Here is a 22500-nt window from a genome sequence, read left to right as displayed (position 1 = left end):
CCCCCTGAATGCGTGGGTTCCCTCCGGGTACTGCGGCTTCCTCCCACCTCAAAAAACATGCACCTGGGGATAAGTTGATTGGCAACACTAAATTGGCCCTGGTGTGTGAATGTTGTCTATCTGTGTTGGCCCTGCGATGAGGTGGCGACTTGTCCAGGGTGTACCCTGCCTTCTGCCCGAATGCAGCTGAGATAGGCTCCAGCGACCCCAAAAGGGACAAGCGGTAGATAATGGATGGATGGATAATATTATCAACATAAAAAAAAGTGGTAAAATGGGTTTGTGGAGAGGCGGAGCCAGCAGTCTGATAGCGAGGCAGGGCACGCCGTAGCCCGCTGCAGGATGGCGGCGAGGAGGCGTGGCCGGCAGTCCGACAGCGAGGCAGGGCACGCCGGAGCCTGGCCCAAGATGGCGGCGAGGAAGCGTGGACGGTGAGCGAGTGGCGAGGGGGGCGCGCCGGGAGCGACGACGCCATCGAGTGCAGGTACTTTCCTAGCCCGCAGGCAGTCCAGACCTGTCTCCCATCGAAAATGTGTGGCTCATTATGAAGTGTAAAATACGACAGCGGAGACCCCGGACTGTTGAACGGCTGAAACTCTACATAAAACCAGAATGAGAAAAAATTCCACTTTCAAAGCTTCAACAATTAGTTTCCTCAGTTCCTAAACGTTTATTGAGTGTTGTTAAAAGAAAAGCTGATGTAACACAGTGGTGAACATGCCCTTTCCCAACTACTTTGGCACGTGTTGCAGCCATGAAATCCTAAGTTAATTATTATTTGCGAAAAAAAATAAAGTTAATGAGTTTGAACATCAAATATCTTGTCTTTGTTGTGCATTCAATTGAATATGGGTTGAAAAGGATTTGCAAATCATTGTATTCTGTTTATATTAAATCTAGCACAATTTCCCAACTCATATGGAAAACGGGTTTGTAAAAACTTTGGACCTGCCTGGTCTGCGGTAACGTGCCACACAGGGTGACGACAGAAAGTGTCCCCGGGACTTAAAGAGCGCGCGTGACGCCACGCCGCGGCGAGCGCGTCAGCAACACTCTGAGCCAGCAGATGTATGTCATTTCATTTAGGAAGGCAGGATTTAGCCGAATACGAAGCGGGTGGATTACTGTAGTCAACTTTGAAACGGACGCCACTGGCAGCGGGGGGGAGTTTGCCGCCTGCAAGTCCAATAAAACAAGCAAATAATCACGGCAAATATTAAGCTGCTGTGACATTGGCCTGGAAGACGCAGAGAAGGGATTATATAAGTGGGAGAGGGAGAGAGGGGAGGCAGGTAGGAGAGAGGAGGAAAAGGTGAGGAAAGAGAGACATAAGGGAGAGAGGAGGATGACCCCCCAACACACACACACAATATCTAGGAGGACATGCCCTGAAAATGAAACATAGGCATCTTAACTCGCTCCCACCAGCGCCATTTTGGATCCCAGCATCTTCCAGGCGAGATCCGGCGCCCTGTTTGACGGAGAAAGGACCCCAAAACAGAAGGCTCGAACGCTGAGGCCATACCTCGGCTATCACCGCGAGGAGATACCATCTCACGCATTGGCAGAAGATATAAGCGATACACACACGCTATCTGATTGCCTCTCTTGTTTCACTCGCACGCCTAAAATGGATACAGTGAGAGGAAGTGCCCTCCATAGGGGCAAGCGCAGTCCTGTTAGCTTTAGCGCCGCTCCTTCGAGGAAGGCAGATCAAATTAAGATAACAATCACGGCTGCTGTTCCTTTTAGGGAGAAAGAAAGCCACCCTGAGGCGGTCCAAACACTGACCAGCATCACTCTGTAGGTCCTCACTGGACAATGTCTCTCATAACCCGCAGGTACAATCTGAATATTTAAAAATACTAGCGGAACTGAAACGCTCGAATGTCCAGGGCGGGTGTGTAGTGTGTGGATGTGGGAACGGTTTGAATCTGAGGAGAAATGTGGGACATGGAGAGGTTTGCATAATGCCCATTCATTTTCAATGGGGGAAAATTCCTGGTCATTCTGGGTAATCAGGGAATTTTCAAAACAGATTGTTTTGGTAAACGTATAGCATAGTTATTTGAATGACCATAATATGTTACCTTAACACACCAGGCACCTTCTCAGTTGGTTATTTATGCGTCATATAACGTACACTTATTTAGCCTGTTCTTCACTATTCTTTATTTATTTTAAATTGCCTTTCACCTCACCGACAGGCCACAGTACGTCAGACTGAAGGACATCACGTCTGACACTGTGATCAGCAGCACCGGAGCACCGCAGGGAACGGTGCTGGCCCCTCTTCTCTTCACCCTGTACACCGCTGACTTCTGCTACAACTCAGAGCTGTGTCACATCCAGAAGTACGCGGATGACACAGCCATCGTCGGGTGCATCAGGGACGGCAGAGAGGAGGAGTTTCGGAACCTGGTGAGGGACTTTGTTGTCTGGTGCCACACGAACGTCTTGCAGCTCAATCCGTCAAAGACCAAGGAGCTGGTAATTTACTTTGGGAGGTCGAGTCCACGGTCACAACCTATTGTGATCGAGGAAGTTGAGGTACAGACCGTGGACTCATTCAAGTACCTCGGGGTTTGGGTGGACAATAAGCTGGACTGGACTGTTAACACGGACCACCAGTGAAAGAAAGGACAGAGCAGGCTGTACTTCCTCAGGAGACTGCACTCCTTCAACATTTGTAGAAAACTCCTGTGGATGTACTACCAGTCTGTGGTTGACAGTGTTCTGTTCTACATGGTAGTGTGCTGGGGGGGCAGTACATCTAAGAAGGACAGCTCCAGACTTGAGAAACTGATCAGGCGGGCCGGTTCTACAATGGGAATGAAACTGGACTCACTGGTGACGGTGGCAGAGAAGAGGACTGTGGACAAACTAGTGAGCATCCTGGATGATGCCAGTCACCCTCTGCATAGCGTTATCAGTAGCCAGAGGAGCCTGTTCAGTGCTAGACTGCTTCATCCCAAGTGCAGGACTAATAGACTCAAGAACTCCTTTGTCCCACACGACATTAGACTGTACAACTCCTCTCTGGGACGGGGGTCGGGGGGTATTAGGATGACAGGGGATGCAAAACATTAACAGTGCAATACGTTTTCATAACATGGTCATGCCTACTTTGTCTTGTTATATTCTTATTTTAGTGTTATATTGTTATTCCCATTGTTTTAATTCTTTTTGTAATATTTCTCTATTTTGTTTCCTTTTAAACCCCCATTATTTACTTTTTACTATTTTTTTTTTTTTTAATTGATCTCAACTCTGTACACTGCTACTGGAATTTTAATTTTCCTGAAGGAACTCTCCTGAAGGAATCAATAAAGTACTATCTATCTATCTATCTATCTATCTATCTAAATGTCTATTCTTGGTGTTGGATTTTATCAAATAAGTTTCCCCCAAAAATGTGACGTATATAGGTTTTTTTCCTTCTTTATTATGCATTTTCGGCCGGTGCGACGTATACTCCGGAGCGACTTATAATCCGAAAAATATGGTACATAGTATATTTTCCCATTCATTGGAAAACCTGGAATTTGGGGAATGGGAAAACATGCTTTACGTTCGATATATCGGAAGAGCAGTGTGGGTGGATGGTTGAATGTTCGGAATCAGCTTTAAAAAAATTTGCAACATTTTGAGAAATTAGGGCATTGTCGACTATGACTATGTCCATTAATTTGAATGGGAATTTCCTGGAAATTTGGGGATAACCGGGATTTTTTGAAAATATTGATACTTGCAATTGTCACAGATGCTATGAAGGGTTGGTGTTGTTATGTTTCACAATCGGTTAAACAATGTTGACGTAGCAAGAGTTTGAATTGAGAATGGGTATTTTGAATCTCAGGGAAAACTGGGAATTTGTACAAAAAACAAATGGTAGTTTTTTTGTCAAAACCAAGAGGAATGTTTTGCAAGTGGAATGGTCAAAAACGGTTGAAAAATGTGAACCAGCAAGAGGTGACCATAGGGCTTTGGAGAAACAGGAAATCTGGAAATTCCTGGAATTTTTTTTTAACTTGGAAAATGGTAATTTGATCGTCCAAGGTGAATTGAGTTTCCAGATGGTGCAACGGTGGGAATTGTGCAATTTCGAAAAATGTCCAATTCCTTTTCAATGGGGAAAAATCCCCAGAATTTTGGGTAATATGGGATATTTTTTAACATTTCAAACTTTGTGTACTCTTACAGTGGCTAAAAATACTAAATATAAGTTAAAGTGAAAGTACTAATGATTGTCTCACACACACTACGTGTCACAAAACTATTCTCCGCATTTGACCCGATCCCCCTTGTTCACCTCCTGGGAGATGAGGGGAGCAGTGAGCAGCAGCGGGGACTGCGCCCGGAATTATTTTTTGGTGATTTAACCCCCAATTCCAACCCTTGATGCTGAGTGCCAAGCAGGGAGGTAATGGGTCCCTATTTTTATAGTCTTTGGTATGACTCACGACCTACCGCCTGTTAAATAAAATCGCTGCCTTGTTTTTTATGACTACTTAGGTCTACTATGCTACTGTACTTTAATGTTGGTCATTACGGTGCTACTCGGAGAGCCCTCTCAGGGGAAAAAACAGGCATAATTCTTGGAGATCCGCAGGAACACTGCAAAAAATTAAATCCAAGTAAGATTAAATATCTCAAATAAGGGTGATATTTGCTTATTTTCTGTCTGATAAGACAATTCTTCTCACTAAGCAAAGTTTATGTTAGAGTGTTTTACTGGTTTTAAGGGGTTTTGGTTCTATAAGATCTCAGTAGGGTATTACGGCTTGTTTCCGACATTTGATGACCTATATTGAGTAAAACATGCTTGAAACTATTTTTCTCCAAATGTCCAAAACACACCCAGCAATGATGCACAGGAAAGTGGGGAAGAAGAGGGGAAAAGGCGGCCCAAATGTTCAAAAGTGCCAATTGTGTCCAAAATATCAGTCCCACGAGTCCCGCCGCTGGCCGCACAAGTCCTGGGATGCGAAAAATGTCCAAAACGCACCCAGCCATATCCCAAAGGAAGTGGGAGAGAAAAATGAGAAAAGTCGGCAAAAGTCCCCAAAAATTTTCAAAATATCTACACAGGTTTGAGTCCCACAAGTCCCGCTGCCGACCGAGCAAGTCCCGGGATGCGAAAAATGTCCAAAACGCACCCAGCAAAGTCCCACGGGAAGTGGGGGAGAAAAGTCGGCAAAAGTCCCCAAAAATGTTCAAAATACCCACCCAGGTTGGAGTCCCACAAGTCCCGCCGCCGGCCGAGCAAGTCTCGGGATGTCCAAAATGTCCATAACACACCCAGCCGAGTCCCACAGGGTGGGGGGATAAAAGTTGGAAAAGTCAACAAAAGTCCCAAATATTTTATAAAAACACCTACACAGGTTCGAGTCCTAACCGGGTGCGAGTTTGAGTTCGAACCCGGGTGTGATTTTTGAACATTTTACCAACTATTCTCACTTTTCTCCCCGCCTTCCCATGGGACTTTGCTGGACGCATTTAGGACCTTTTGGGTATCCCGGCCGGTGGCGGAACTTGTGGGACTCGAACCTGGGTGGGTATTTTGAACATTTTTAGGGATTTTTGCCGACTTTTCTCACTTTTCTCCCCCACTTCCCGTGGGACTTTGCTGGGTGCGTTTTGGACATTTCGGGCATCCTGGGACTTGCGCGGCCATACATAAGAGTTTATGTTTGAGTGTTTTACTTGTTTTAAGTGTTTTGGTCCTAAATTATCTCAGTAAGATATTACAGCTTGTTGCTGAGATTTGATGACCTATATTGAGTAAAAGATGCTTGAAACTAGAATATCAAGTGTTGCCAAGCTGTGTCATCAACACTCACAAGTATAAAACTACCTTTTTAAAGTAATCATTTCTTATTTCAAGCATGTATAAAAACATCATGACTTTGACACAATTCTGTCTCATAATTAAAACAGATGACAGCCAAATGGACTTTGCTGTTTTATTTTCAATGAAACAATAGAAAATACATACTCATACAGTAGTACGGTTGTTATTAGTGAGAATGTACTTATTTTAAGGTATTTTTGGGTACATTGAGGTAAGCTAATTTTACTTGTTTTGGAAAGTCTTGACAAGCCAAATTTTATTGTTCTATTGCGGGGGTAGGGAACCTAAGGCTCTAGAGCCAGATGTGGCTCTTTTGATGACTGTATCTGGCTCTCAGGTAAATCTGAGCTGACATTGCTTGACACGATAAGTAATGAATAATTCCACTTGTAATCACAGTGTTATAAATAATGTTCAAAATATAAAACATTCTCATGCTTTTTTAATCCATCCATCCGTTTCTACCACACCTGTTCAAGAAGTTGCATTAATGGTAAGAAGTTATTTATTTATTATTGGTTAGTGTGGGGCTTGCCCTCCTGGGGGTTCTTCAGACCACCAAGCACCGACATGAGAACTTGTTTCAGGGTTATAATATTGTTTTATTTTTCAATAAGTCTCTCAGTTGCTTTCTAGCAATTGTCTTTTTCTCTTTTGTTCTCGCTCGCACTCTGGCTCCAGCTCCAACCCCGTCTCTCCTCCTGGCTGCTGCTTATAACATAGCGACAGGTGATTAGATAACAAGGCCCAAGTGGTCCTTGTTATTAGTACGCACCTGTTGCTGATTTCGAGGCCGATCCTAGCAACACCCGCTTCGCTGCAGGCCCACAAGCCACGCCCCCTCCACAGTTAGTTTCAGAATAACAATTTTATTTATTTACTTATTATACTCTAGAAATGTTGGTCTTACTTAAAAATGCAAGCGTTTACTTGTGTTCAGTGTTAAAAAGAAAATTACATGGCTCTTACAGAAATACATTTTAAAATATTTGGCTTCTTGGCTCTCTCAGCCAAAAAGGTTCACGACCCCTGTTCTATTGGCAGATAATTTTCCTTCAAATAAAATACCCCTCATTTTTGTATCTTTTTTCTTTTGTTTTTGAACACCGACTTTTTGCAGTGAAAAAGCGAATTTCCGAACAAATGACGGAAAAGAAGACCAAGATGAAAAACCGCCATCGCTCGCTCTCGTTTCTAATCGTGACATTTCCACATTTGATCTGACCGCCGCTAATCCAATTTTGCCTATCGCTCCCGTTAAAGAGGCGCAGGGAGGGGAAGGCGAGAGGAAGGACTTGGAAGAAACTAAGAACAAGATGAACATTGTTTCCCGTAATTAGGTGAGTGCTCGTTAAGAGGGCGTCACGGCCGCCGTGTGAATATGCATGACAGGGGCCCGCACCATCAGAGGGGTCTGCTGCCAGGCCCTGAGGCAGCGGGTATGGGGTGGGGCGGTTGGACTCCCTGGTTAAACTGCAGATTTAATTAACGTGAGAAGACTGGAGGTGGGCTTCAAAATACCTCCGAAAAATTAAAAAAGTATCCAGGTTTGTTGTCATAGGACTCAAATAAAAATGTGATTCCGGCTTCACTCTATGATTTCATTCCCCTCTCCACTGGAGTGCTACTGGAGGGGGAGGGGGGGGGGGGGGGGGGGGAGAGGCCTCTTCAATGGCACAATGGGCTGTGTGCGTCGAGCAGGTTCCTGCTTTATTCAACCTGTGTATAATGTCTGCTGAATGGAACACATTAACTGCTTCACACTGAGGTACACCCCCCTCCCCAACCCCCCCATGCATAGGACAGCCAGTAACAAGAAGAAGAGAGAGAGAGAGAATATGTTTTTTAAAAAGTCAGCTACCATGAGTACTTGTGTCATTCGTCAAATAGTGCTTGCCTCGGCACCGACACAATTATGGGTCATGGGTTATACTTGTATCGCGCTTTTCTACCTTCAAGGTAGAGCTGGGCGATACGGCCTTTTATTAATATCTCGCTATTTTTAGGCCGTGTCACGATACACGATATATATCTCGATATTTTGCCTTAGCCTCGAATGAACACTTGATGCATATAATCACTGCAGTATGATGATCCTATGTGTCTACAGCAGGGGTGTCAAACTCAAATACAGAGTGGGCCAAAATTTTAAACTGAACAACGCCGCGGGCCAAGGTTGAACAAATTGACCTTTTAATAGGGACCCAAACAACTTTTGCAATGAATATTGAACAAGCACGGCTTATATAATTTTATAGTGACATGCAGAATAGAGTTTCAAATAAACAATAATAATAATCAAAAAATATCAATGGCATATCAAATTACATATTGTAGCGTCCCAGAGGTGTTAGTGTTGCAAGGGCTTCTGAGTATTTCTTCTGTTGTGTTTATGTAATGTTACGGTGCGGATGTTCTCCCGAAAATGTGTTTGTCATTCTTGTTTGGTGTGGGTTCACGGTGTGGCGCATATTTGTAAAAGCGTTAAAGTTGTTTATTCAGCCACCCTGAGTGTGACCTGATCAAGCATGCCTTGCATTAACTTGTGTGTGTGTAAAATCTGCTTATATTGTGTGACTAGGATGGCACAATGTCTGTATGTAGGAAAAGCGGGAAGTGATGCAAGATTGTAGAGAAGGCTAAAGGAAGTGCCATTAAAATAATATTGTTGTCCGGGTGGAAATCGGTAGAAATTTGGGAGAATGGTCCCCCGGGAGATTTTCGGGAGGGGCACTTATCTTCGGGTGGGAGTCTCGCTAGGGTTGGCAAGTATGAGGATTAACGGTGTTAGAGCGGCATTCCCGCTGTATAATACCGGCAGGCCAGCTCTAATGTTTAATTTGATATTGCCTCAAGGGCCAAATGGAATTACACGGTGGGCCGAATATGGCCCGCGGGACAGAGTTTAAAACCCTTGGTCTACAGTAAAACATTCTTGTTTATACTGCATTAATATATGCTCATTTTAAAGGGAAATCACAACTAAGTCAATTTACCAAAACGGTATTTATTAAACAGTTATTAAGCAGTGGCACAAACATTGATGTCATTTCCAAAACAGAAAGTGCAAGATTGTCAGAGACATTTTAAAACAAGCTATGAGTGCACTTTTCTGCATGATGTCACTAAGATGACATATCAAAACAACACTAAATTAAAGTGCACTTTTTGTACGGAACGCCACTACAATAGTTTCAAACAAATAAAGTGCACTTTTGTGCATGATGTCAGACAAGATTTTTCAAAAAGTGTCAAATAAAAATGAGCTGCATAATAGGAAATCAAATCGTGTATATCCTTCACTGTGTGGTAGGTTCCTGCGGACGTTATCTCCTTCTGTTGTTGACTATTTGTTTCATACGGTGTTGACGTGGAAATGGTTGATTGGGCATTTTGTTAAAAGATGTTGACATGCAGAGTTTCAAGCACTCTTCATTCTCTAGCGCAGGGGTGTCAAACTCAAATACAGAGAGGGCCAAAATTTAAAACTGAACAAAGCCGCGGGCCAAGGTTGAACAAATTAACCTTTTATGTGGTAGCGTGTATTGTAGTGTCCCGGAAGAGTTATTGCTGCAAGGGATCCTGGGTATTTGTTCTGTTGTGTTACGGTGCGGATGTTCTCCCGAAATGTGTTTGGCATTCTTGTTTGGTGTGGGTTCACAGTGTGGTGCATATTTGTAACAGTGTTAAAGTTGTTTATACGGCCACCCTCAGTGTGACCTGTATAGCTGTTGACTAAGTATGCTTTGCATTCACTTATGAGTGTGTACAAGCTGCTTATATCATGAGGCTTGGCCGGGACGCTGTTTGTATGGAGGATAAGCGGACGTGACGACAGGTTGTAGAGAACGTTTAAGGCATTGCCTTTAAGGCACGGCCCCCAATATTGTTGTCCGGGTGGAAATTGGGAGATATTCATGAGAATGGTTGCCCAGGGAGATTTTCGGGAGGGGCACTGAACTCCAGGAGTCTCCCAGGAAAATCGGGAGGGTTGGCAAGTATGAGCATTAGCGGTGAATGCTGTGTTACAGCGGCACCGCCTCTGTATAATACCGGCGGGCCAGCTCTAACGTTAATTTGATATTGCCTCCAGGGCCAAATGAAATTATATGGCGGGCCAGATTTGGCCCACGGGCCAGAGTTTGACACCCATGCTCTAGCGGGTGACTTTTCAAATGATGCTACAAATTAGCAGTAATGCTACGTTTTGTAGCAACTTTTTTGTCGCATGCTTGTTCAACATCTTACCGCTTGAAGCCAAACCACCGGCAGACGATGGACCCTCTGCTGTTTTTCTTGGGAATTAATTCTTCCTTCATTTGTTACCAGATTCGCACCTTCTTTCACTCGTATTACCGTGTAATTTCAGATAATCCATTTATGCATTTTTCGGCCGATAATATCGGCGATCCGATTTTATCGGACATCCCTAGTAATAAATGTTTTTTTTTTTGTAAACATTTTTGCCGTTTTCTGAGTCTCATTTGCAAGAGTAGTTTGGGCTTATTTTGAACATGCATATAGTTACATCACACATTTTCATTTCTCATTACATGTCCGAGAAGGAGTAGGAAGACCTAGGGCTGGGCGATATGGACGAAAATGTACATCTCGATATATTTTTACTTAAACTCGATATATTTTCCAGTGAAAGTATACACTGTACATATAAAGATATTAATTATTGAGCAAGATTCAATAAAATTAAAATGAATGACAACTGTACTTTGGTACTTTTATTAACCCAGTTAGTCAAGATGAGTATTAACAAGAGATGTCCGATAATGGCTTTTTTGCCGATATTCCGATATTGTCCAATTCTCAATTACCGATACCAACCGATACAGATATATACAGTCGTGGAATTAACACGTTATTATGCCTAATTTTGTTGTGATGCCCCGCTTGATGCATTGAATAATGTAACGAGGTTTTCCAAAATAAATCAATTCAAGTTATGGGAAAAAAGGCCAACATGGCACTGCCATATTTACTATTGAGGTCACAATGTGCATTATTTTTTTTTAACATGCCTCAAAACAGCAGCTTTGAATTTGGGACATGCTCTCTCTGAGAGAGTATGAGGAGGTTGAGGTGGGCGGGGTGTATATTGTAGCGTCCCGGAAAAGTTAGTGCTGCAAGGGGTTCTGGGTATTTCTTCTGTTGTGTTTATGTTGTGTTTCGGAGCGGATGTTCTCCCGAAATGTGTTTGTCATTCTTGTTTGGTGTGGGTTCACAGTGTGGCGCATATTTGTAACAGTATTAAAGTAGTTTATACGGCCACCCTCAGTGTGACCTGTATGGCTGTTTACCAAATATGCGTTGCATTCACTTGTGGGTGTGTGTGTGTGTGTGTAAAATCTGCATGTGACTGGCCCGGCGCGCTGTTTGTATGGAGGGAAAACGGAGTTGACGACAGGTTGTAGAGGACGCTAAAGGTAGTGCCTTAAAGGCATGCCCCTAATATTGTTGTACGGGCGGAAATCGGGAGAAATTCGGGAGAATGGTTGCCCCGGGAGATTTTCGGGAGGGGAATGAAATTCGGGAGTCTCCTGGGAAACTCGGGAGGGTTGGCAAGTATGTTGGCGGGAGAGAATGTTGGTCTATACAAGCCGTGGGGTTTGATGGCCACCGGTCCGAGGTACACAAAAGGTCTCTCATTCAGAGTCTGCAAGACAGACTCCATTAAAACACACACCTCTTTGCTCTGAAGACACACACACACACGCACGCACACACACACACACGAGCAAACACATTGAACCTGTAAGCCAACAGTAGAAGTCCCAGCAGACGCACCTCAGAGGTGAAGGAGGGTGGGGCTTTAGCAAACACACTTCCCCTAATAGACTCACTCCACAGATCAAACACAGAGGTCCTCAAACGGCGAAAAAACTCAGGATCAGAAGTTTAACTCTCCATCCATCCATCCATTTTCTACCGCTTATTCCCTTCCGGGGTCGCGGGGGGCGCTGGCGCCTATCTCAGCTACAATCGGGCTGAAGGCGGTGTACACCCTGGACAAGTCGCCAACTCATCGCAGGGCCAACACAGATGGACAGACAACATTCACACTCATATTCACACACTAGGGACCATTTAGTGTTGCCAATCAACCTATCCCCAGGTGCATGTCTTTGGAAGTGGGAGGAAGCCGGAGTACCCGGAGGGAACCCACGCATTCACGAGGAGAACATGCAAACTCCACACAGAAAGATCCCAAGCCTGGATTTGAACCCAGGACTGCAGGAACTTCGTATTGTGAGGCAGACGCACTAACCCCTCTGCCACGGTGAAGCCCGTGAAATTTAACTCTGTGTGTTTTTATTTGTAGCTGTCTGCACTTCCAAAAAATGAACGAGCCTCAACAGACGAGTAAAATAAGTCAGTAGATTTTATGGTAAAAAACCAATCGTACGAATAAAAGCGAAACCTTTTTGCCTTTCACAGTAAGGCACTATGTATATTTTTTAAATTTGTTTTAGATGTTTTATGTGTTTTTAACTATTCTTGTATCTTTTTAACTCTGTAGCACTTTGAGATTGAAAAATGTAAAAAAAAAAAAAAAGGAAAAAAAACGATTGTAGACGTTATGGTACAAAAATAAACCTTTTTTTTCCCTTTTTAACAAGTTTTAGTTATTTTTATAAAACATAACTAAATGAATAGACACATTATACATTTCTTAACCGAAGAAACATTAATTATTGATCTGACTTCTTAAAGGTGAACTGCACATATATTGTGTTATTTTATTTTGCGGCTGATTGGCACCTGGCCTCACCTGGTGACAATCAGCCCGCTCCTATCTGAACCTGTTTTGTCCTCCAGTCGAGTGCTGGATTATTGTCATGTATTGTCGCTCCTGTCGTGTCGTGTCGTGTCTTTGCAGCATAGCGGTAAGCAATATTCGTTAGATGTTTGTAGCTTACTGTTTTTCGTTCCCTGCTTCTAGTTTGTTTTCATATTACAAGTATGACTTCTTGTTTTCCTGCTCGCTACCCGCTAGCTTCCAGGCTAGGCCCTTTTTGTTTTTGCTAGCTTCCATGCTAAGCTCCGTTTGTTTTCTAGCTCCCATGCTAGCTCTCTTAGTTGGCTATCCGCCTCGTGCGCGTTTTTTGTTGCACCCCTTTGGTTTGTTCTTGTTTTAGTATCTTTATCAAATCATGTTTTCCTATCCAATGCCTGTCTCCATCTCTGTATCTTGGGGTTCGTCACAAAATAACTCTGACAGCGACTTGTCCAGGGTGTACGCCGCCTTCCGCCCGATTGTAGCTGACATAAGCGAGCGTGAAAGGGAATAAGTGCTAGAAAAATGGATGGATTGATGTTTTTGATACTTTTATTGCAACATTTAAAAATGAACTGATTATGATAACTGCTATCCAGTTGTTATGTCTGAACGGCTAGGAGACCCCGAGATTAAGAAGCGGTTGCCTTTCCAATAAGAGCAATAAACCAGTTTTTAGTATAAGTTTGCTGGTTTCAAGAAATGTAGTATTGGGGCTGCAAAAGGAAACGCAAAAGAAGAAGCCTGGTCGCTGTACACGTCTTCTCAATGACCTTTATGGTTATTGTGTTCATTACTACTGCTATTATCACACTATTATCCCCACCCACCACCACCATCACCATCACCATCACGCGCACACTTTAGGCTACCCAATGCTGGGTGAAGAGCGCCGGAGCAACAGCACTTCAGGTAATTAATACATGAAGGAGGTGTGTGTTTGCGCCGGGTCGGGCTGATTGGGGAGCTCACCTGCCGATACCCCCTAAAAGGTATTTCATTAGCCTGCCTTTTACCATACAAGTCCGGGAACAAAGACCTCGTTTACGGCTGCCTCCGCTCCACGGGGGTCCTCCAGGACGCCCGCGGCTGTGCGTGCAAAGAGCAAAGGAGGAGCGTGGAGGAGGCGAGGAGAGGCTATCCCCGTTCATAATCTCATGACAAAAGGCAAAAAAGGCATCATCCTATTAGCGGCGTGATCTCCGCCGCCTCATACCAGCGCCTTTTTCCACGGGGGTGGTGGTGGTGGTGGTGGTGGGGGGGCCTCTTCTTTTATTATGAAGGTGAGTGCTTGATAGGGAGCTCCGGGACAAGGGCAGGTACAGCGGATGAGGGACCCCGTGGTCCTCGCTCTATTCATGCTTGGATTTGGACAGGCGACAGGAGAAGGGAGAGATTCCGCACACAAACGCTTTCAGCGACTCCACAACACCCGGGATGTCACAATACCAACATTTCACATTTTAGATTGTATTATACACATCAAAGAGAAACACTGTTAAAAAGGCCACAAATGTGCATGTTTTGTGGTTCTTAAATATTAAATATTTAGATTTCAATGGAAAGTGCAAAACAAAAAAATTATATTAGTACTATTTGTTATTTTTGGCAAATGTTGTGTCGTCCTGCTCCATTCAGCGGTCCTTGAACGCACCGTCGTCGGATTCTTCTTGTATCTTAGTCTCTCAGACAGTAATGTGTTTACATAAACTTACAGACTGGGGAACATCGTTTCTTAATGAGGAAAGACATTAATGTCTCTCGTTTTCATGTTAGTATTTAAGATAACGAGCTGGCGTCAGTCAGTCCGTGAGTTTTTCAATGTGTTATCAATCTCGGTTTTCCCATCATTTTAATTTACATCTGTAATACTAACCGTCGGGAGTTTTGCCTCGGTTATCATAATTATAGTTTGTTGTTATATCCCCACGATAAAGACAATAACATTTTAGCATTTAAGCTAGCCTGCTGGCGCTGTCACGCCAAATGTCTTCCCCCCTACAAAAACCTTCCCCCCGGAAGGCATTTGGCGTGACAGCCCCTCTAATGCCTGAAGGACCCCAATGAGGGCGTGACAATACCAAGTTATACAACTCTTAAGTGTTACAGCTGCAAAATTAGCGAAGTAAAAATAGCTTGAAAGGTTAGCATGCTGGAATGCTAATATTTTTTCCTCACCGTTACTTTTCACCAATATCAATCAACCAATTATAATGCTTTTAAAACAGGAAGCTGTGTGGGCTGCTTTAAGCAAGTTATATGACTCTTAAGGGTTAAAGCTGCAAAATTAGCGAAGCAAAAATTGCTTGAAAGGTTAGCATGCTGAAATGCTAATATTTTTTCCTCACCGTTATTTTTCACCAATGACAATCAGCCAATTATAATGCTTTTAAAACAGGCAGCTGTGTGGGCTGCTTTAAGGTCCTTCCACCCTCATTGGGGTCCTTCAATCATTAGAGGGGCTGTCACGCCAAATGTCTTCCGGGGGGAATGTTTTTGTAGGGGGAAGAAATTTGGCGTGACAGCGCCAGTCAGTCCATGAGTTTGTCAAAGTGTAGTTACTAATCTCGGTTAATTTCCATAATTTTATTCTAAAAACGGGAATACTAACCGTCGGGGAGTTTTACCTCGGTTATCATAATTATTGTTTATTGTTATATCCCCACGATATAGATAATAACATTTTGGACTCATTTTCGCATTTAAGATAGCCTGTTGGCGTCATTCAGTCTGTGAGTTTTTCTAAATGTAGTTATTAATTTCAGTTAATTTCCATCATTTTATTCTAAAAATGGGAATACTAACCGTCGGGAGTTTTACCTCTGTTATCATTATTACAGTTTAATGTTATATCGCTAAAACAGAGATAATAAAATATTAGATTCATGTTAGCATTTAAGCTATCCTGTTGGCGTCATTCAGTCTTTGAGATTTTCAAAGTGTAGTCATTAATCTCGGTTAATTTCCATAATTTTATTTTAAAAACGGGAATACTAACTGTCGGGAGTTTAACCTCGGTTATCATTGTTACAGTTTATCCTTATATCGCTCGAACAGACATAATAAACTATTGGATTCATGTTAGCATTTAAGATAGCGAGCTAGCGCCAGTCAGTCCATGAGTTTATTAAAGTGAAATTACTAATCTCTGTTAATTTCCATAATTTTATTCAAAAAATGGGAATACTAACTGTCGGGAGTTTTACCTCGGTCACCATTATTATAGTTTATTGTTATATCCCAATGATAGAGATAATAACATTTAGGACCCATTTTAGCATTTAGGCTAGCCTGTTGGCGTCATTCAGTCTGTGAGTTTGTCTAAATGAAGCTATTCATTTCAGTTAATTTCCATAATTTTATTCTAAAAACGGGAACACTAAACGTCGGGAGTTTTACCTCGGTTATCCTTATTACAGTTTATTGTTATATCGCTAAAACAGAGATAATAAAATATTGGATTCATGTTAGCATTTAAGATAGCGAGCTAGCGGCAGTCAGTCCATGAGTTTGTCAAAGTTTAGTTACTAATCTCAGTTAATTTCTATAAATTTATTCTAAAAACAGGAATACTAACTGTCGGGAGTTTTACCTCGGTTATCATTATTACAGTTTATCGGTAAATCCCTACAACAAATATGATAACATTTTGAATTCATGTTAGCATTTAAGATAGCGTGTCTGCACCAGTCAATCGGCAAGTTTTTCAAAGTGTAGTTATCAATTTCAGTTTTTCAATAATTTTATTTTCCAAGGGGAATACTAACTGTCGGGAGTTTTACCTTGGTTATCATTATTACAGTTTATCAGTACATCCGCACAACAGAGATAATAAGATTTATGATTCATGTTAACATTTAAGATGGCGGTTGGCGCCACTCAGTCAGTGAGTTTGTCAAAGTGTAGTTTTTCCATAATTTGACTCTACAAACGGGAATACTAACCGTCGGGAATTTTACCTTGGTTATCATTGTAACAGTTTATCCTTATATTGCTAGAACAGACATAATAAAATATTGGATTCATGTTAGCATTTAAGCTAGCGAGCTAGCGCCAGTCAGTGCATGAGTTTGTCAAAGTTATTATCAATCTCAGTTTTTCCATAACTTTAATCTAAAACGGGTATACTAACTGTTGGGAGTTTTACCTCGGTTAACTTTATTACATTTTATTGTTACATTCCTACAACAGAGATAATAACATTTTTGGTTCATGTTAGCTATTAAGCTAGGGAGCTCTCACTTGTCCATCATTGAGTTATTCAAATTGTATTTATCAATCTCAGTTTTTTCATAACTTTCTTCTAAAACAGGAATACTAACCTTCGGGAGTTTTACCTTGGTAATCATTGTTACAGTTTATCCTTATATCGCTAGAACTGACATAGTAAAATATTAGATTCATGTTAGCATTTAAACTAGCGCCAGTCAGTCCATAAATTTGTCAAAGTGTAGTTATCAATGCCAGTTTTTCCATAATTTTAATCTAAAATGGGAATACTAACCATCGGGAGTTTTACTTCGGTTATCATTATTACAGTTTATCGTTACGTCCCTACAACAGAGATAATAACAATTTGGGTTCATGTAAGCATTTAAGCTAGCGAGCTGGCGCCAATCAGTCGGTGAGTTTGTCAAAGTGTAGTTACTAATCTCGGTTGATTTCTGTAATTTTATTGTAAAAACAGGAATACTAACCGTCGGGAGTTTTACCTCGGTTGTCATTATTAAAGTTTATCGGTACATCCCTACAACAGAGATAACAACATTTTGTGTTCATGTTAGCAATCAAGCTAGTGAGCAGGCACTAGTTAGTCATTGAGTTTTTCAAAGTGTATTTATCAGTCTCAGTTTTTCCATAACTTTATTCAAAAACAGGAATACTAACCGTCGGGAGTTTTACCTTGGTTATCATTGTTACAGTTTATCCTTAGATCGCTAGAACAGACATAATAAAATATTGGATTCATGTTAGCATTTAAGATAGCGCCAGTCAGTTCATGAGTTTGTCAAAGTGTAGTTATCAATCTCAGTTTTTCCATAACTTTAAAATAAAACGGGAATACTAATCTTTAGGAGTTTTACCTTGGTTATCATTGTTACAGTTTATCCTTATATCACTAGAACCGAATTAATAAAATATTGGATTCATGTAAGCATTTAAGCTGGTGAGCTAGTGCTAGTCAGTCATTGAGTTTTTCAAAATGTATTTATCAATCTCGATTTTTTCATCATTTTACTTTCAAACGGCAGTTTAACAGCGGTTATCGTAAATACTACTTATCGTTATATCACTATTAAAGCGGGCATAAAATATCGGATTCTTGATGCTCAAAACAGATCCAAAATGGCGGCATTCCTGCACGGTCAGCATGGATACGTTTAATAAGAAGCATTTTTTTTTTTTAATGAGCGCTCACTCAAGGCGGACTAGTTTTGTTCTAGAACATTCCAAACGGCAAAGAGGGGCCAGAACTGCAATACGGACATCTTAAGTGTGTCTGTGAGAGAGGAGAGATTAGTGTGTGTGTTTTTTTTCTTTTTTTTCCTGTTTGAGTGTTTTGTCTTCTTCTCAGCAGGGGAGCTTCTAGCCTCAGGTTACACAACAGAATTGTGGGAAAATAAGAACACGTCGCTCGGCCGTGCTGGCGTGACAGCTATGGACAAGCTGAGAGGACAGGGGAGGTAGAGTCCATTAAACAGCGCTAACATTGACAGTACCCTCTTCACTACGAACCGCAGTGGAAACACAAATTTAGTGAATTATATTTATATAGCGCTTTTTTCCAGTGACTCAAAGCGCTTTTACATAGTGAAACCCAATATCTAAATCACATTTAAACCAGTGTGGGTAGCATTGGGAGCAGGTGGGTAAAGTGTCTTGCCCAAGGACACAACGGCAGAGACGAGGATGGCGGGATCGAACCAGAAACCCTCAAGTTGCTTGCACAACTGCTCTACCAACCGAGGTATACCGCCCCAAATTTACGCTGTTTGATTAAGGAACCTTCGACCGAAACGTTTTCAGCACCGCTCTGTTTTTTTTCCCTCTACTTCAATCCTTGAAGGGTAAACATTGTCCAAAGTCTGGTTTCTAGCGAGTGTTGGAGTTCAGAAAACCACTGTCACTAAATACAGTTCGTCGCTACATCTGTACGTGCAAGTATAAAATCTACTACGCAAAGCGAAAGCCATTTCTCAACAACATCCAGAAACGCCGCTGGTATCTCTGGGCCCGAGGTCATTTAAGATGGACTGATGCAAAGTGGAAAAGTGTTTTGTGGTCTGACGAGTCCACATTTCAAAATGTTTTTTGAAATACTCGACATCATGTCATCCGGACCAAAGGGGAAGCGAACCATCCAGACTGTTGTTGACGCAAAGTTCAAAAGCCAGCATCTGTGATGGTAAGGCGGTGCATTAGTGCCCAAGGCATGGGTAACTTACACATCCGTGAAGGCACCATTAATGCTGAAAGGTACATACAGGTTTTGGAACAACATATGCTGCCATCTAAGCGCCGTCTTTTTCATGGACACCGCTTCTTATTTCAGCAAGACAATGCCAAGCCAAATTCAGCACGTGTTACAACAGCGTGGCTTCATAAAAAAAGAGTGCGGGTACTTTCCTGGCCCACCTGCAGTCCAGACCTGTCTCCCATCAAAAATGTGTGGCACATTATGAAGCGTAAAACACGAAAGCGGAGACCCCGGAGTGTTGGACGACTGAAGCTCTACATAAAACCAGAATGGGATAGAATTCCACTTTCAAAGCTTCAACATCTAGTTTCCTCAGTTCCCAAACGTTTATTGAGTGTTGTTAAAAGAAAAGGTGATTTAACACAGTGGTGAACATGCCCTTTCCCAACTACTTTGGCACGTGTTGCAGCCATGAAATTCTAAGTTGATTATTATTTGCAAAAAAATAAAATAAAGTTTATGAGTTTGAACATCAAATATCTTGTCTTTGTAGTGCATTCAATTGAATATGGGTTGAAAATGACTTGCAAATCATTGTATTCTGTTTATATTTACATCTAACACAGTTTCCCAACTCAAATTGAAACGGGGTTTGTACATTAAGGTTTCCAAAGTAAAAGCTACAAAAAACCTGAAGCCTCCCCGCTTGACAGCAGTGCTGCTACTGACCCGTAACGTTATAATGACGAGGACTCATGTGCATGTACGAGCCAGTCTGTTCCACAACAAGAGGAAAGAAAAAAAAGCATTAAAAAAAAATATATATATATATATATATATTGACTACAACAGGGGTGAAAAACTCCTTTTAGATTAAGGGCCACAATCTACTCCCAAGTAAAATCCCGGCCCGATAACTTAAAAATAAAGACACCTTCAGATTGTTTTTTTTTGTTAAAAAATAGAATAGGCATATTCTGAAAATGTACAAATCCTAATGTTTTTTGACACTTACACGTTGCGGTTAATAGTGTTCTATCTTTATTTGTCGTTATTTAGACTTAGACAAACTTTAATGATCCACAAGGGAAATAGTTCCACACAATACCTCAGTTACAATGATGGAAAGTGTAAGGACAATGCAGGTATAAATAGACTAAATATAGCGACATAAAATATAACATATTTAGGTAATATTTACACAATATATGTAGAGTATATTATATATACTGATATATTATATGTTTATATCTTATATACAATATATAACAATTACCATGTACAATATTACAGTATATGTGACAGCTGCAGCATAAAATGTATAATTTCTTAATACATTTAATTTAATTAATTCAATTTGATATTCATCAGTCAACTCATTGGTGGTAATTTTCAAACTATCAAGATAAAAATTTATATTAAAAACAAATTACAGATTTAAAAAAAATACAAAAATCAAATTACAGTATAGTATTTATGTAGTTTGATTATTTTCCTCGACTGACATATGTAGTATCATCTACAAAGATACAAAGAATTGCTATTGCGACATCCAGTGGACACATTTAGAACAGCAGTTTCTTTCATTCAAAAATGTCAGGTTCATTTTTGTACTACGCAAACTCATCCCGCGGGCCGGATGAAACCTGTTCGCGGGCCCTTGGGCCTTACGTTTGACACCCCTGGACTACAACGTCGGACTCGCGCTAAAATCTTTGGGTAAAGATCTATATCTACCCATCACCTATCTACAGTATATGGATGATGTCACACTTGGGGAACACGTCAGAAATTGTGCAAATTTCAAAAGGCTCGTTTGGAGGAAGTGTGAAGAAAGGCAAGATTCTTTTATGAATACCTCCGCCATGCCTCCATTGTTTATTTTCACATTTTTGGGACTTCTGCAGGTCCAAAATACACAACAGGTTGGTTTTGCATAATGAGCAGACTATAAATTCAGGACTATAAACTAATACTTTATCCCTACGCTTTGGACCATGCATCTTATAAAACGGTGCGGATAATTCATGAATATATATATATATATATATATATATATATATATATATATATATATATATATATATATATATATATATATATATATATATATATATATATATATATATATATATATATATATATATATATATATATATATATATATATATATATATATATATATATATATATATATATATATATAGGGACGGCGTGGCGCAGTGGGAGAGTGGCCGTGCGCAACCCGAGCGTCCCTGGTTCAATTCCCACCTAGTACCAACCTCGTCACGTCCGTTGTGTCCTGAGCAAGACACTTGACCCTTGCTCCTGATGGGTTCTGGTTGGCGCCTTGCATGGCAGCTCCCTCCATCGGTGTGTGAATGTGTGTGTGAATGGGTAAATGTGGAAGTAGTGTCAAAGCGCTTTGAGTACCTTGAAGGTAGAAAAGCGCTATACAAGTACAACCCATTTATCATTTATATATATATAATTTATTATTTTTTTCAATTAAGTCTATTTAAATTGACAATATAAACATCCAGTGTAACAAATGTAAAACAATAATGTTCACCTTGGTGTCTTTCAATTCTTCAGAGAAACAGTGTCCTCCGTAGTGGACATCTCATATCACTTTGGAAAATGCTGATTGTCAGGAATGTGAGCTGACAATTTAACATTAAATAATGTAAATATTGTTGGCATCACACTTGTAGTTTACTTCCAGACAGGCCAGTTTAAAAGTGCCAGCAAAAAAAACTACACTGACGAAGTTCTCGTTTGACACCCTCACAGGTCACGGCATTACTGTGATGATTTTGATACTGTAGTATCATATAATACCTATAACTTACATTCTTTTTGTGTGGTTTCTGTTCCACCAATTCCTCAGTAAATTCACCAAACGTCATCATGTACTAATTGAGTCGGTTTAGCTGATTGGAGAGCTAGCTTCCGCAGCTAGTGGGTCCATGACAACGACTTATGTTTTGTTTGATCAGCCGTTTTACTGCCGTGTTGCAGACACCGTTTGGAAAGAAAGTATGGAAATAAACATTTACAGAATATTTCTGCGTAAATAAGTCATTTCACAACGTATATATCTGCGGCTTATGGCCCGGTGTGGCTAATATATGGATTTAAACATTTAAAAAAATTATAATATTAGTAGACTCTATAATCCAGATAATACGGTACTTAATTAATATTTTAATAGTGTGACAGTCCTGGAAATAACACAACTGAGGGTCAAACTGAGGAGTGGAAGACAACTTTGAGGTAGATTTTAAAAGGTGTTTTAAAGTGCAGATACTTGACGGACACACACACACACACACACACACACTGAGGGAGAGAGCTGCACCTCATCATCGTCATGGTCCTCCATTCAGCCTCGTAAAAAGCCAGCGATGACCTGGCTGTGTAGCTTATTAACCCCTC

At 41.2% G+C, this 22500-nt stretch overlaps 1 protein-coding gene across 6 annotated transcripts in view; it reads right to left on the bottom strand.

The window, feature by feature from the left end:
* Window positions 1-22500, bottom strand: part of ehbp1 (EH domain binding protein 1) — a 360301-nt gene that overhangs the window by 18629 nt on the left and 319172 nt on the right. The window lies entirely within an intron of this gene.

The sequence above is a fragment of the Nerophis ophidion genome, linkage group LG09 (assembly GCF_033978795.1).
Source record: "Nerophis ophidion isolate RoL-2023_Sa linkage group LG09, RoL_Noph_v1.0, whole genome shotgun sequence".
Classification (NCBI taxonomy): domain Eukaryota; kingdom Metazoa; phylum Chordata; class Actinopteri; order Syngnathiformes; family Syngnathidae; genus Nerophis; species Nerophis ophidion.
The sequence above is the reverse complement of the archived record's forward strand: the minus strand, read 5'-3'. Positions and strand labels throughout refer to the sequence as shown.